The sequence below is a fragment of the Tupaia chinensis genome, unplaced genomic scaffold (assembly GCF_000334495.1).
Source record: "Tupaia chinensis unplaced genomic scaffold, TupChi_1.0 Scaffold145304_1, whole genome shotgun sequence".
In the NCBI taxonomy this organism is placed as follows: domain Eukaryota; kingdom Metazoa; phylum Chordata; class Mammalia; order Scandentia; family Tupaiidae; genus Tupaia; species Tupaia belangeri.
Genome location: NW_006205165.1, coordinates 87864 through 104672, shown reverse-complemented (window position 1 = coordinate 104672; position 16809 = coordinate 87864). Strand labels below are relative to the sequence as shown.

At 43.7% G+C, this 16809-nt stretch overlaps 1 pseudogene; it reads left to right on the top strand.

The window, feature by feature from the left end:
* Positions 1-10430, top strand: part of LOC102492017 (uncharacterized) — a 149084-nt pseudogene extending 138654 nt beyond the window's left edge.
* The last annotated feature ends 6379 nt before the right edge of the window (positions 10431-16809 follow it).

Sequence of the window (16809 nt, the reverse complement as noted above, 5' to 3'; positions counted from 1 at the left end):
GTAAATGCTAGTGGGGGTGTAGTGAAAAAGGAACTCTATTACACTGCTGGTGGGAATGTAAATTGGTCCAGTCACTATGGAGAACAATTTGGAGATTCTTCAAAAATCTACAAATAGAACTACCATATGATCCAGCAATCCCACTCCTTGGTATCTACCCAAAGGACAGAATACTTAATCGGAAAAGTGCTTGCACATTGATGTTTATTGCGGCACTATTCACAATTGCTAAGTCATGGAAACAATCCAAATGCCCATGAACAGATGAATGGATAGAAAAACTGTGGCACATATACTCTATGGAATACTATTCAGCCATAAAAAAATAACACAACCCTGGCTTTTGACAGGAAGTGGATGAATATGGAAGATTTACTGCTGAGTGAAGCAAGTCAGGCTATGAAGGAGAGGCATTGTATGTCCCCACTTAATATATACCGAATGTCTGCACTCTATGACTGAAACTAATTGACTAAAGGATATAGAAACACAGTATATAGATTAAATACCAGATATAGTGTGTGTGAAAGAGGAGGGTCTGAGGAAAGACATTTAGAAGAAAAATAGGAAGGCAAAGCATTAATGGCACAAAGAAATGTGGTATTATCTGTTGAAGATATTTTATAGTTTTATCAACTGTACTAGGAAGAAATGTTCACCTGTTGAAGTATCCATTTTGTAAGTCAAATAATAATGTGATTGAATATATAAAAGAAAATTAAATAAAAAGTAAATTAATTTTAAAAAATAATTGGAAAGGACAAGATGGATATGAAAGTGGAGCCACATGACTACCTGTTTTATTTATTTATTTATTTATTTATTTTTACATTTAATTACTGTAGATCTTTACAGCATACAAAATTAACTTTCCCAGCATGAATATGTTGCATATTAGTCCAATGTCAGTCTCTTTTGTGCACTTATCTTCCCCGCACACACTTTCTCAAGCTTATCATTTTTTAAAGAGTTTAAAACTTATCCATTTCTTTTCTCCATGAAAGAAAGACAGAGACAGAGAGATAGTCACTGCCAACAGAATCTTCTGCTGTGCTCCACCTCCAGCCTGAGACAGCCCTGGATCACATATGGGCACAGAAATACCCAGCATATCCAAGGAGGTCTCTGGACATGAACCCAGAACCTTCCTATATGGGTCAGCCTCACAGAGTGCATAGTTATTGCTGCACCACTGCCCAGTCCTCATGTGAGCTCCTTTCTCTACCTGACTCATGGCATTCAGTAAGGTTTGGTGCTCAAACTAGCACTCTATATAATCTTCCATGATGATCCCATTCAAAACTGCTGCTGAGAACTCTCAACTCCTTTCCTCAGTATGAACACTGTCATCATGACCTAATTTGAAGTGGCCAATGGTTTGACAACCAGCTAGCAAAATCCCTGAATATGTAATCATTAGGCTTTTAGGAGGCAGTGTGAGTGAGCTCCAGGATGCCACTGAATCAACTTATCCCTCCCCTCTAAATGGTTATAAAGATCCATACTTCTGAACAGCCCACTGTTTACTTGACCTTGATGCTTCAGTGCTATCTCAAAATTCTTATGCAAGACCTTTCCTCATAAAATCTAATCTTCTTCTGGGTTCCCCAAAATACAACAACCATGTATCTACCTGCATGGGCAAGAGAGAACCTCAGGAGCCTTTCTTAACATCTCCTTGCCTCTTTCTCATATTCAATCCATCATTAGAATCTACTAATGGTCAAGAAGGAAGGTCAATAGCTCCTGAGTCTTTCCACAGCCCCAAAGTTACCACCCAAGTCCAGGCCACCATCACCTCTCCTTTGAACTATGACAATGCCTCTCCAAAATTGGTCTCCTAGCTTTTGTCCTGGCCACCTCCAACCCAATCTCCATATTGAAGCCACAGTGACCAGAGATATTGGTTCAAAATGCAGATGTGAACACGCCACCCACCCCCCGTCAGAAAATATTCAAGGACAAAACTGAAAGTGGCCTGTAGGCCTTGCTTATGTGGGGGCTGCAGGCTCCTCTCACTCCTCTCTCTGCACACCTCCTGCCTCTCTGGCATTCTCCAAGTCCCCCAAATTCACCATGCTCCCTCCCTCCATAGGGTCTTGCACACACTAGCTCCTCATCTGTAGGACAGCACCTTCCCTTCTTTGTTGAATTAATTTCCTTTTTTAAAAACTTTGCTATAGGGCACTTGTGCTCACCAGAGACAGACAGACAAAGTAAGAAAACACACACACCCCCCAAGGGGATGGCCTCACTGCAATTCCTTTACTTCCATTCTTGTCTCGGGATTTCGGTCATGCACACCCATGGTGTGAAAAACCTGGTGTGTTTTTCAAGCTGCCAGGTCTGGGAATCAAACCACACCACCACCTGTCCCAGCTGAACTAACTTCTGTTCATCCTTCATAGCTCACCTTAAGTCTCACTTCCTCAGAGAAGCTTCCTGTTCCCTCACTGACTCAGTCAAGTCCTCTATTCTAGGCTCTCCTAGCATGTATTCATTTGTGTGATTATTCGGTCAGTATCTGCTTCCTTCACTGAACTATAAACTCTATGAGAGTGGAGATTGGGTCTAGTTTTATAAATCATTTTACCTCTGGTTCCTAAGCACATATGAGGCAACTTTAAAAAGTTTGTGGAAAATGAAATTGAAGTACAAGTTTATTTTTAACTTCATGAAAACCCTGAATGCATGAATGAATGAATGAATGACTCCATAGAAGAAGTAGCATAGAACTCTGGAGCGAGATTACCTGAGTTTGAATCTCAGCTCTGCCACTTACTAGCTGTATGGTCTTTGTCAAATTACTTATCTTTTTTTAAAAGAGAGATTTTTGCTATAGGGCATGTGTGCTTGCCAGAGACAGAGAGAAAGCAAGCCAGAAATCACTCCCGGGGTGGGGGGGGTGGCCACACCACAATCACTTCTCCTCCATTCTCCTTTCGGGACTTTGGGAATGCATACACACGTGCCCAGCGTGAGTTTCAAGCTGCCGGGTCCAGGACTCGAACCGCAGTGGGCCATGTGGGAGTCCAGCGATGTAGCCATTACACCATCTGCTGGGCCCCAGATTATTTATCTCTTTGTCCCTCAGTTTCAGCATCTGGAAAACTGGAATAATGAAAGCAGTTGTTATGAGAATTAAATATGTAACCATGCAGGATCTTCAAAAAGTTTATGGAAAATGCAATATTATGAAAAAAACCATGTACATATTTCAAAAATTTTTGCACCAAAATAAACTCATACTTTAATTCCATTTTCCCATGAATTTTAAAAAGTCTCCCTGTATTTGTAAAATACTTAAACAATGCTGAGCCCATGAGAATTGTATACATGCGTAAGGCATTTATTTATATAAACAACCACTCTCTCCTGTCTTGCTCTCCTGTCCTATTGGTTCAGTGACAAGCAAGAACATATCATTTTCCAGTGAGTTCTAATGCTCCAGATCTCAAGGCTGACCACAGAAGGCCCTCAACTGTAGCTTCTCAGGTAAAGAGGGAAAGCTGAGGTCTTTGGAGTCCAATTGATGTGACCTGGCCCCTCCCTTCTCCTTCACCCCTACTTCAAGTCCATCAGGAAGTGATGTCAGCTGTACCTGAAACACAAACCCCAAATCTGTCTCCCTTGGTTCTTACCACTCACTAACCCATTAACCCTCACTCCACTCTTAATCTCTTACAACCTGTTTTCTGTACAGTGACCAGACTGAACCAAAGAGAGTACCAATTGTATCCCATCACTCTCCTTTTCAAAGCCCTCTATGGCTCCTTGTGATGCTGAGAATGAAATCCAAACTTTTTTCCACGGCTTACAAGGCACTTCACTACCAAGCCTCTGCCTACCTCTTCAGTCTCATCTCTCAGCCTGCTCTGGCCATACTCAACCACTCCCAGTAATTTCCCAAAGCACTGTGTTCTTTCTAGATTCTAGTCTTTTGTAATGCTGTGCACTCTGCCTGGATCACAGTTTTCCAATCATCTCGTTCACTCGGCTGACTTCCAGATCCTGCCTGGACATCACTTCCCCTGGAAAGCTTTGGCTAACTTCTCACTTCCTTCTCTTGTCTGTGACAGGTTTCCCTTCTTGGAGCTTGGATAGCATCAGTTTCTTCATCAGAGCAGGCACCACCCTGTCCTCCCACTGCCTACTTATCTCTCTAAAATGCAACACAACCATGGCTGCAAGTTGCTGAAAACAGTGGCCTGATCTGGTTTACAGCCACATGTCTAGTGCCCTGTATGAGGCTTGTCATGGAGAAGGCGGCTCGAAACATTTTTGTTGAGTGAATCCTGACTTCATTCCCTGGGAAAGTGACACCAGGTAACTTCTCACTAGACTTGTTTCCCCACCTGTAAAATGGGGGCATAATATCGGGCCAAGCTGCTGTGAGGATTCAATGAGATTACAAGTGTAAAGCACACAAAACAGAGTACACACTCACTAAGTGGCGGCTATCAGTAGGTAGCAACTGGATAGGAAAAGAGAAAAACAAGTCTCTCCTCTCTGCTATCCCATATACACACCCATCCTGTTTCCCTCCTGTCTTCAGTCTTGAATAAAGCTTAAAAACCTGAACCAGCCAAAAAGAAAAAAAAAATCCCCTTCAGTAATCTTATGAGAGAGAACTATCTTCTGTATCAACAACACACCCTTGGCTCAGCCTCCAGTGGACCAGCCCCAAGTTGGAGGTTTGGCTTTTCTTTTCACCCCATCCAGATATTTACAGTATAAACCCTGGATGACAAGCAGGGCTGGGGGCCGGAGGGGGTGCGAGCAGGAACAGTCTCTGCCAAGAAACTTCAGGAAGGAACTAACATGGGATCTCTATACAGTAACATGCACTGTTCTGGAACAGAAGGAAAGTCTTCACCAAAATGCTTCATCAGCTGTGAGATAGAAGAAAGGGTTCTTCTCAGCAGTGAGGCAGAGTGAGGTGGATCTGCAGAGGCGGTCTCTCTCCACACTACAAGAAAAGTCTATTAGAGAAAGACCCAAGTTCAAGTTCAAGCTCTATCTTATTTATTTATTTATTTATTTATTTATTTATTTATTTATTTTTGGAGAGTTTTTTGCTATAGGGTGCGTCAGACAGACAGAGATAAAGAGACAGAAAGTGAGAAATCACCCCCCAGGGGGGATGGCCACGCCACAATCCCTTCTCTTCCATTCTCCTCTCAGGATCTTGGGCACCGGGTCCGGGACTCGAACTGTGGTCGACTACGTGGGAGTCCAGCAACATAGCCATTACGCTAATTGCTGGTCCCTATTTATTTATTTTTAAGAGGTTTTTGCTATAGGATGCATGCCCTAGCCAGAAAGACAGAGAGAAATCGCCCCCCGGGGGGTGGTGGTGGCCATGCTGCAATCCCTTCTCCTCCATTCTCCTCTTGGGATCTTGGGCATGCACGCACAGGTGCCCAGCATAAGTTAAAGCCAGAGGGTTTGGGACTCGAACCACAGTCAACTACATGGAAGTTCAGCGGCATAGCCATTACGCCAACTGCTGGTCCTTCTACCTTACCCTTTCTATTTTCATGGTGAAAGAAAGGAACAATGTTGGATGCCCCAGGCCTCACTTCCTAAACTTCATTTGAACTGTAAATCCCCAATTAATAGCCATCAACTGCCTCTGAGTTTGCATTTCAATAAATACACTTTGTCCAATGATTCTTTGCTTTTAAATTGGACTTCTGATCTTTGTCAAAACACATACATATGTTTTACATAGTCAGTAGGTACCTATTACTTTGTTCTGCCATTTCCACTTAGCATTATTCCATACAGGTGTTTTTTGCAGAGTTCACAAAGTTGTCACATTTGGTGGTTGTATTACAGCCTAATGTACTAAAACCTATAGTCTGCTTAGCCAAATCTCGAATATTGGCTGTTTGGATTGTTTCTATTTGTTGCTATAGTAGAAAGCACTTTGTACAATTTCGCTCCTGGAAATTTCCTTTTCTGGATTTTTTTTCCCTTTGGATGCAAATTCAATTTCAGAACTACTTTGGAAAATATATGTGAAATCCAAAGATCCAAAGGTAGGAATGATTTCTTCCATAAAGAAGCAAGCCTATCAATTTGCTCCTCCATTGTCCTTGAAGTAAAGTCACAGGAAGAAGCTACTCACCTACAGTAAGTGGAATAGTGCCAGGCTCTGTCCAGTCTCTTCCATTCAGCTGAGGGAAGCTGGGCTGAGAAAGCCCACACAATCAGTCTTATCTTCCAATAGAGTCAGGGACACTAAGGTGCACTTGTGTGAGCACGGAAAAGACGGGTCTTTTTGGAAACCTCTTGGTCTTAGACTTGCCAAGTCTCAGATCCTGACTCAGGACCAGAGCAGACCACTCACTCCTTAAACCAGTCTTGGAGTTCTTTAGTAGACACTGCAGGTCACCTATCTAATGGCCATCCTCTGCACCTTATTGCTTGGTAACAGAACTCCAGTTTGTTCAAGTAGCTGGCAAAGATCCTTTCGTATCAGGAAGGGAAGATCCAACTCCAGTCCTAGATTTAAATTATAATTGGTCTAAAGCAGTCCTTGATCTAAAAGTGAGCCCATTACATAGTTTTGGCTAATGGAATGTGAGAAGGACAGTCGCCTGGGAAAGTCTTCACTTCTCAAATAACAGGAAAAAAATCCTCCTGATGAGAAGGCCTTTAGTCCTTCCTACTACTTCCTATCAGAAGCCTTGAATATGCTGCCTGATGATGCAGCAGCCATCTTATGACCATGAGGCAGAAAGTATGAAGATGAGAGCCAATTCCCTATGGATGGCAGAGCAGCCAATCACCTGTCTCTAAACTTTTTGCTTTGTGTGTGGGGGAATAGGAACAAAAAAACACACCTCTTATTTGTTTAAACTGCTATAGGTTGGACTTTCTGTTACTTTGAGCCCAAAGAATATCTAATTGTATCTGCCATGTGCCTAGCACTTTGCTAAACACCAAAGAGGTTACAAAAGAAATGGAAAACAAAACAAAGAAAACAAAACAAAATCCTCCTTTATCTTAACAAGCTTAGTCTGTGTATTTAGGGACACACAAAACAAACACAAATAGCACTCCATGAAAAATAAGTAACCAAATGGAAAGGACTAAAGAAACTATTTCAGTCAAGGTACATGGGAAAGATCCAGAGTTAGAAGAAACAGTGTATCTGAGGTTCAGTAAAGACCTGGGTGAGTTCTAGAAAAGAAAGGGGAGAGATGGACAGATCTTAAGCTGAAGCCATATTCCAAGAACTGAGAAGTGCTCTTTCAGGAGTTTGGCTACGATCTGATATGCAGTGGAAAACCAACCCAGCAGAAATTCATGGCGAACATTTGTATTTAAGGAAAATTAATTGGACAATGAAGTACAGATCAAGGCTGTGACACTCAAATGGGTGATGGCAGTTGGAAGAGGCAAAGTTAAAGAGGTTTTCTTAAGGAAGAACAAACAGGACTTGGTCAACGATTGAGTGTGAAAAACAGAGAGGGAGAGTCAGGAATATTGCCAGCAACCAGTCAGGGGAGAGAGAGACCAGTCCAGTTGAGAATACTATGCATGTTATCTTTAACAGGTAAAAAACCATTGCCGTGTCCCACAAATGTCTTGTCTCTCTATTTGTTCTCCCTAATTTCCCTCCCTGCACTTTCCCCCTCTCCCACTCTCCTTCCACACTGTCTCCAGTATTCATAACTTTAGCATGATTCTCAACAAGAATACCTTTGAAACCACCAGTTTTTATGTATATTATCTTCTAAAACACATTAAGATAAAATCTTAACTACTAAATTTTAAAAAAGCAACTGTGTATCACTGAAATTATTTTATGTGCCACTTAACCACCACAAGTTCACACACAAGTCAGCAGGCACAAGGTCATTTCTAGAAGAGCAATCTCTGAGCAATGGGCCTCTTGAATCCATCCCTGCTCTAGTGTCAGCAACTTATATTCTTTTCTGGGGGAAATATATATTTAACGATCTTGGTCAAGCTGTACAGAAAAGAGATAGAAAGGAGATGCCTTGGCTGTCAGGGTGCCTAGAGAGTGTGGTTCACACATCAAATATCTTGGGCTGCACCAACCAGGTGATGGGTCCCTTCCACAGCAATCTGATCACAGTGGAGCCTCAAACTTCCTCACCAGGGCTCTATGAAAAGATTTCTATAATTAGAGCTAAACAAGAAACTCAGGAGGAGGCTAAGTTGCTGCCTTCCTCCTCCCTTTCCTCCCCTCACCCACCCCCGCTCCCCTAGCCCCCTTCCAAATCTGAGCTGGGCTTAGCATAAGAGGAGCATGACTCATAGAAAACAAGGACAGAGCTGGAAAGGCTGGGCTGCCAGGATTCCTCCCTGACTGACAATGAACAGACCCCGCAGCTCGGTCCTCAGCCCATGGCAGACTCAACACTCCAAAGATGTGGGGCATTGAGAGACACAGGGTGACAAACGTTCTCTTGGGGAAAGGTGAGAAGAAGAGAAAATGGCAAAGAGCTGGTGTGAAGTAAATAAGACTGTGTAATAATTCTGTGTCCCACAAATGTCCCTTCAATGGCAGGACAGTTTGGATCCTGCCTCCCCTAGTACCTTATCTAACAGTCTATTAGGATTTAAGTGCCTGCCTTTCATAGTAAAATAATCATGATAGTAATACTAACAGTAAATAATATTTACAGGGTAATAGCTATGTGCTGGGTACTGTGCTAAAGGCTTTTCATGTATTATCTTATTTTACTCTTACGAGGCAGGTACTCTTATTGAACCCATTTTAGGTATGAGGAAACTGGGGATCAGAAAGGTGAAATAAATTGCCCAAGGTCACACAGTAAGCAGGACATCCTAGACTCAAACCTAGGCATCTGGTTTCAGAGCCCAAACCCTTAACCATTCTACTTGTCTTACCCACAACACCTTCTGAAGAAGGTTGACACTGGGCATAGCTCGTCAGACCAGACATAGGTCCCTGACTCTGGACAGAAAACCCATAAGCTAGCCAGTAGCCTAGGGGATGGCCTAAGCCAACTGTCAAATATGGAAGATAATGATCAATAGAATCATTCAGATAGTGGAATCCTGTGGAATCTGTAAGTGACATATGGAGAGAGTCTTCAGTCAGAAATGAAGAGAAAAGCAGACACACACACACACACATACATACACACACACACACACACACACACACAAACACACACACACACACGCACACGAGGCAGAAGCCATGAAACAGTGTAAGAGCCTTGAGTGAGCAGAAGCTATCAATAGAAGCAGAGTGGAGAACAGAGAGAAATTATTGGCAGCAGCAGAAATGGGAGTTACAGGAGCTTCTGAATCATAGAGCATGGGAAATATGAGTCAATCTTTTTGTTATAGGGTGTGTGCACTTGCCAGAGAGAGGCAGAGGGAGAGAGAGAGAGAGAGAGAGAGAGAGAGAGAGAAGGTGATAAATCACCCTCGCCCCCAGGAATGGCCACACTACAGTCTCTTCTTGTTTCCTCTCAGGATTTTGGGCACACATGCACATGCTCCCAGTGTGATTTTCCATCTGCCAGGTACAGGACTTGAACCAAACAGTCGGCCATGTGGGAGTCCAGCAGCCTTAACCTCCATGCCACCTGCTGGCCCAAGTCAACCATTTTAATTACCTACTTGTCAAAATCTTCATCTTTCTTACTCCACTTCCCTTACATTTTGCAAATCCCCAAGCCTTATACCAATCAAAATGTCTACCATTTCTGCCCTCTCCCCAGAACCGCCAAGCACTGCTTGTGAAAATATGCCAGTCATGTAGATGGGAATGACTGTAAACTCACTAGGCCAATATAGCTGGGTGACTCTTTGAGTCCCTGTTATGCTTTCTCTTCCATTCTACCAGTGGCTCCCAGAGCACTATGACCATCTCTATCATCTATTAACTTCTAGCCTTGTCACATCCCCATGCCTAGCCCTTATTATCCTTGTATTTATTCTTGTCAGAGCACTTCTCCTGCCCTCAAATAATATATCTGAGTCCCCCACTAGACTCTAAGCTGTATGAGACCAGGGACACTGTCTGTTTTGCTCATCTCTACATCCTACCCTGATGCCTGGCACAGTTGGATGAATGCCACATGTGTATAGGACCATGTCAAAGCCAAAGCCCTCTCTTTTCACTCTCCTTTTACAAGCTACACTCAGTGGCCTGAGGAAGCACCCTGGGCTAGCTGCCTGACACAGGTCCAGTGCTCACAGGCCAATGACGTGTTTCCTAAGTTATGAACTTGGACTTTCCTTCCCAGCAGTGGAGCCAAGAGCCAGTGCCCTCCCTTAATGCCATTTCCTGAACTGGCTTTGCATTGTAAATTTCAGTTATCACTCGACTTGTAGAAATAGAGTCGAGCTCCGTCTTAGTAACCAACTCTTTTAATAGCTTCGTGAGATCGATGGGAATGCAACGGAAATAACAATGATGACTCACCCAGCCCATCTTTCCTCCCCTCACCATTCTGCACAAAATCCAACCCCACCAGTGTCAAGTGCCACCCTAGATAAGGCTGCAGCAATTTCTTGGCTATCTGAGGATCATGCCTGGGAGAAGCAGCAGCCAAGGTGAGATCTCATGGGAGATGCCAATCAGCTTCTGGTCAAATGCCTTGTTGTGCTTTGAGCCCATGAAACAGACAAAATTAGAAACAGGTAGAACAGAATGGCAAACTTTCAAGGCGAAGCGACTCTGGCTCAAAAATGGGTGCCGAATGGGACAGATTGTATCTAAAAGGATACAGGGATGAGCAAAACTTAGGCATGCTTCTTCAACCCTGTTCATCCAAGCCCTTTCTTCTCTAGAACTTATCAGATAGAAGCAAGTCATGTCCACATGTTGTACTTCTGTGGGCAAGTCAGCTGTGATGCTCATTAGTGCTGCTCTCCTAAATATACCCAGTTTGTGCCTTGATGGTGAGATGGCCTAGACCATTATTTTTGAATGGGACCATATGAGTTCTAACCAATAGTGCTGAGGTAGAAAACAAACTTCTCTCAGTATTCACAAGTGATTGGTTCCAGGATAATGATGGATACAAAAATGTGTGGGTGCTCATGTTCCTCATATAAAATGGTGTAGTATTTGCATATAACCTACACATATCCTCCTGTATATGTTAAATCATCTCTTGATTACTTATAATACCAATACAATGTAAATGCTATGTAAATACTGTGTTTTTTCAATTTGTATTTTTATTGCATTATTATTTGTCCTTTTTTTTTTTTTTTAGTATTTTCAATATGCAAATTTGTTGAATCTGTAGATGCAGGACCTGTAGATACAGAGGACTGATTGTATGTCATTTCCAGGCTAGAACATTTCATTGCCAGTGTGTGGCTCTTCAGAGTTCTCTTTCTTTTGGGCCATGGTATCCGGCAATGTTTGGGATGGTAGCTTCTCTAAGGGTTTGGAGGCAAGGAGATGACGAGCAGAGCCTTCAGTTAACTCATCACAGACATGAAGCTAGAGCAAAAAATAAAGTTTTGTTGTTATGAATCATTAAAATTCCAGGGCTGTGTCTGGGACCAGCAGTTAGCGTAATGGCTATGTCGCTGGACTCCCACATAGTTGACCACGGTTCACGTCCCGGACCCGGTGGCTTAAACTCACGCCAGGCACGTGTGCGTGCGTGCCCAAGATCCCGATAGGAGAATGGAGGAGAAGGGATTGCGGTGTGGCCATCCCCCATGGGGGATGATTTCTCGCTTTCTGTCTCTCTGTCTCTCTCTGTCTTTCTGGGGAGCACATGCGCCCTATAGCAAAAACCTCTCCAATAAATAAATAAATAAATAAATAAATAAATAAATAAAATTCAAGGGTTGTTGACTGGCTCCGTGGCCTGGTAGTTAAGGCAGCAAGATCTCACATAGTCAGTCATGTGGTTCAAGTCATAGCTCTAGTGGCTTTAAAAACATGCCAGACACAGGAACATATGTTTCCAAAATTTTAATGGGACGGAGAAATAGAGGAGAAGGGATTGACGCATGGCCATGCCCTATTGGGAGGATGCTTTCTCCCTTACCCTCTCTGTCTCTTTCTAGAGAGCGCTTGTACCCAGTGGCAAATTAAAAAGAAAATTCCAGGATTGTCTTTTATTATGGTACAACTTAGTTCATTCTGACTGATAAACAAGCTAAATCTTCCTACAACTACACCTTCATTCTTTTCTCGTGCTTTTATTTTCCTTTTTTTCCTTCTAGCCCAAATTCCCCCATCCATACACCCTATCACAACTGTCACTGCAGTAGACACCCTTGTTCAAACTTCTCTCTCATTCATTGTGTAGCTCAGGGGTTTTACTTTTTTTTTGTCTTTAAGATTTTGCCGTAGGGCACAAGCACTCACTGGAGAGAGACAGGGACAGAGGGAGGGAAAGTGAGAAATCACCCCCGAGGAGGGATGGCCATGCTGCAATCCCTTCTCCATTTTCCTCTCAGGGTCTTTGGCATGCATGTACATGCACCCAGAGTGATTTTTCAAGCCACCAGGTCTGAGACTCAAACCATCGTCAGCCATGTGGTAGTCCCAGCCCCTTAAACACCATGCCACCTGCTGGCCCCAGAGGCTTTATGTATACTTTTCAATAAACAAAAAATTTATTTATGTTTACTTGTTTATTTTTAGAAGTGGTACCTTTCTGTAAAAAAAAAAATTACTTATAAATCTCTAACTTATAAGTCAGAATCAGGCCCAGACATTGCAGTGCAGTGGTAACACAGTGCTGGTTCGAATCCCCAAGTTTGTCTGAAAACACACTGGGTGCATACACAGGCACCCAAAATCCTGAGCCATAGGGCTGGGGAAGGAGGATCATGGTGTGACAAGACCTGTCAAGGCTTCTCTCTCTCTCTTAATCTCTCTCTCTTCTTATGTACACATGCATACACTATTATTTTTTTTAAAAAAAAGGGCGGGTGGGGGGGAGAATGAAGAATTAGAACTGCCCGGTAGCCTCTTCGGTGGAATTCCCTGGGGTTCAATGGATCACACATTGAAAATGATTAGTCTCTTCGCCCCTTCTGGGGCTATAGAATGTCAGGGCTAGGCCCCTTAGAGGTCATCCGCTGACCCAATGCTTAAGTGTCTGGATGGGAAACAAGTCCGAGAGATTCACAGAGCAATTGGTTCCCAGGGATGGAAAGAACCCTTAAGGTCACACAGGCCCGATGCTGACTGATAGGTGGCTGGCTCAGAGTGGGGGTGGGGAGAGAAGAGCCATGTCTCCTACTCTTATTTCTAGACTCCAGTAGCACAGTCTGCCTCTCACTATGCTCAGGAAGCAGCATGCATAATCAAGTGCCAAGAGCTTGGCAACCTGGATTCAAAGGCTAGCATGGCCACTTGGCAGCTGTGTGGCCTCAGGCAAACCACACCTTCTCTCTGTCTCCATTTTCTGGAAAATAGGGTAATGATGCTTATCTCATCAAAGCTGTCTGTAACTATGATGTCTTTGCCTATATAAAACTTATTCATAAGTAACACCAGCTTGGGAACCAGCAGTTAGCGTAATGGCTATGTCACTGGACTCCCACGTAGTCGACCGCGGTTCGTGTCCCGGACCCGGTGGCTTAAAACTCACGCCGGGCGCGTGTGCGTGCGTGCCCAAGATCCCGAGAGGAGAATGGAGGAGGAGGGATTGCGGCGTGACCATCCCCCCTGGGGGGTGATTTCTCGCTTTCTGTCTCTATGTCTCTCTCTGTCTGTCTGGCGAGCGCACGCGCCCTACAGTGAAAATCTCTCCAAAAAAATAAAAATAAAAAAATAAGTAACACCAGCTTGCAGAATCTCTAGGAGAGACACAGACCATGGTGGTGGGAAGGAAAACAGGCATTTCCCACAAATTTCCTTTTCCTACCCAGCAGGGAGATGCACTTCCCTCTATGGAATCCTAATCCTACTTAAGAAAAGCTTCAAGGGGCCAGACCCAGTGCAGTGGTAAAAGGAGATATTCCTTAAGACAGATCCACGTGGGAGGGCTCCAAGTTCACATCTGGAGATGTGGGCACGTGCTTGCCCATGATCCAAGACCAGCTGAGGCTAGGGATGGGTGGTGGCATTAGGACACTGTTGGGGGTGCCTGCCTCTCTGTCTTTCTCTCTTGCTCATGGAAGAAATAAGTAAACTTAAAAAATAAATACATACATTTACAGTTTTTTAAATTTTATATAATTCTTGGACATAATGTTCTTTTATATAAAAAAAAATCCTTCTATAAATTCTTTATTCTTTTATATATATAAATTTAGATATATAAATTAAGCCCCTGGCCACTCACAAGGCTTTTCCTAGCAAAAAGGCTGCTTTCCAGTGTAGGCTGTAATAAGCCTCACCCCTCCCTGCCTCAGGGCTCTCCTTTTGTTCCACACAGCCTGAAGGACTGCCCAGCTGACCTTTGCTGAGAGAAAGTTTGGCAACCAGCATCTAACTGGAGCCCATTAGTACCTGTTTGCTCCACTGATGCAAACTCCCACCCTGAGGCCCTGGAAACACTGAGGCTATAAAATGGACCTCTGTCAGAACTGACTCTGCCTGGAACCAACCGGTCAGTGGCCAAGACACATCCATTTTATATTCAGTTTTCCACAATCCCCTCCCCTTCTAATGAGCTGCCCAGGCAACAGGCTGTACATTTAGTTAGCAATTACATTTAGCCAAAGATCGCTATTTTGGACTGTGCATGCTTGTTTTAATAAATGTGCTGCTGCTATGGTCTTCACGTTGTTTCCCTCGGCTGGAAACCACTCTGACAGGATAAAGGTCCTTCAGACCACCTGGGTCTCACTGCTGCTGACCTCCTCCCAGGAGCCAAACAGAATAAGGCTGCTATCCAGGATAGAGGCCCCACAAGGGGGAAGATACGGTTGTTTTTTAAACTAAAAATCATTAGCTGTTCCTATCAGAAACAAAAATATTGACAAGGCCATGTTAGAGACCTTGAAGGACCCCTAGAAATACTGCTGTGTAAGGGATAGGAAGGCTGCCACAGCAGTGTGTGTGGATGTGTATCTGTGAACAAGTGAGCATGCTTGCGTGTTCCGTGTATGCCCCAAATCCTTGTAGGAAGGGAGAAAAAGAGGAAAGATATTGCAGCTTGACCACACCCCCACACACTTTCTCTTTCTTCCTTTCTCCCTTTCTTTCTCTCCCTCTCTTTAGCAAGCACACACGCCCTCTGGCAATTAAAAACCAATTTTAGGAACCAGCAGTTGGCATAATGGCTATGTCACTGGACTCCCATGTAGTCAACTGCTGTTCGAGTCCTGGACTCAGTGGCTTAAACTCATGCAGGGAGCGTGTGTGTGCATACCCAAGATCCCAAGAGGAGAACAGAGGAGAAGGGATTGCGGCATGGCCATCCCCCCTAGGGGGTGATTTCTTGCTTTCTGTCTCTCTATCTCATTCTGTCTTTCTGATGAGTGCATGTACCCTATAACAAAAACCTCTTAAATAAATTTTAAAAAAATTTTGTCCGATTACTCCAAAATATAACCCAAATCCATCCACTTCTCCCTCCTTCACTGCTTGATGGAGGCACCCCACACTGATGTGTGGTGGCACTGGATCAGGCTTACTCACTGGCCTCCCAGCTTCCACCCTTGCTGATCCTCAGTCCATCAGTTAGGGACGGGTACAGTCTTTTAAACCATAAATCAGGTCATACGTCCATTTTTTTCTGTCATGGAAGCACATGTTCAAAATGGAACCTCCACCACCCAGGATCACTGAGTGACTATGATGAACAGAGAGAGCCCTCCCATTGATCCACATTGAACAGTTCCTAGGAGTGACAATTTGATCCTATTTGTTACTGAACTGAACTTAGCCTGTTCTGACTGATACCTTGAATTCATGTGGATTTCTGGAGCAGGCATTATGAATAACTTCAGCTGATTTCTAAAAAAGACTGAGACCCCAAAGGATTATCTCAACTACTATTCTAGAAGGAGAGGAGAGCTGGTTGAGTGACACATAATGTCCAGACAGGATGCAATTAACAAGCCTAGGTATGTACACCTTAAGCAGGGGCATCACATTGATGAAGTAAGTCAAGCAAACAGACTCCTCAGCAGTCAGACAATCTGTACCTAGACCAGGACAGAGGTCTTCCAGGGGAGTTGGAATATAAAACCTGGTGACTGGGTAGAATTTAGGAATAGGATTCAACATAGTGGGGGTGGCTAAGAAAGGAGAAAAGAAAGGAAGGGAAGAAGAAAGAATTTAGGAGCAGCATGAATCCCCAAGGGTTGCTCTTGGAGGTGAATGATCTCCGATGAAATTGACAGTAAGAAGACCTGGAAACCAATGCAGGCCTTCAGCTGTTGTCACAGGTTCTCCAACTCTCTTGGGTCGGCTGAAACTAATGGGATACTTCCTGCCTCAGCCAGCACTGGCTTAATGGCTGTCTGGTGAACCAATTTGCCAGTGTAAACCTGCCTGGGGGCAGCTAGAGGCAGCAGAGGCAGGGAGAAATGAGGGTGAGCTTATAGACTCATAATAACTGCTGACAGGGGGTGCTCATCACGTGCCAGACACTGTGGCAAGGACACTGCACACACACTCTCCCTATAGTCATTACACAAATCCCATAAAGTTAGTGCAATTTATCTCCACTTAGAGACACTAAGCAAGTTGCTTAAGATCATACAACCAGTAAATATCAGAGCCCTGATTTGATAGTAGGGTGTCTCTTCCCCAACCCATGCCTTTAACCACTTTTTTTTCTCTTCTTCCTACTCCTTGAATTTATGTATTTGCTTTGCTTTCTCCTCATTTTTTTGTTGTACCTCATGTTCTGC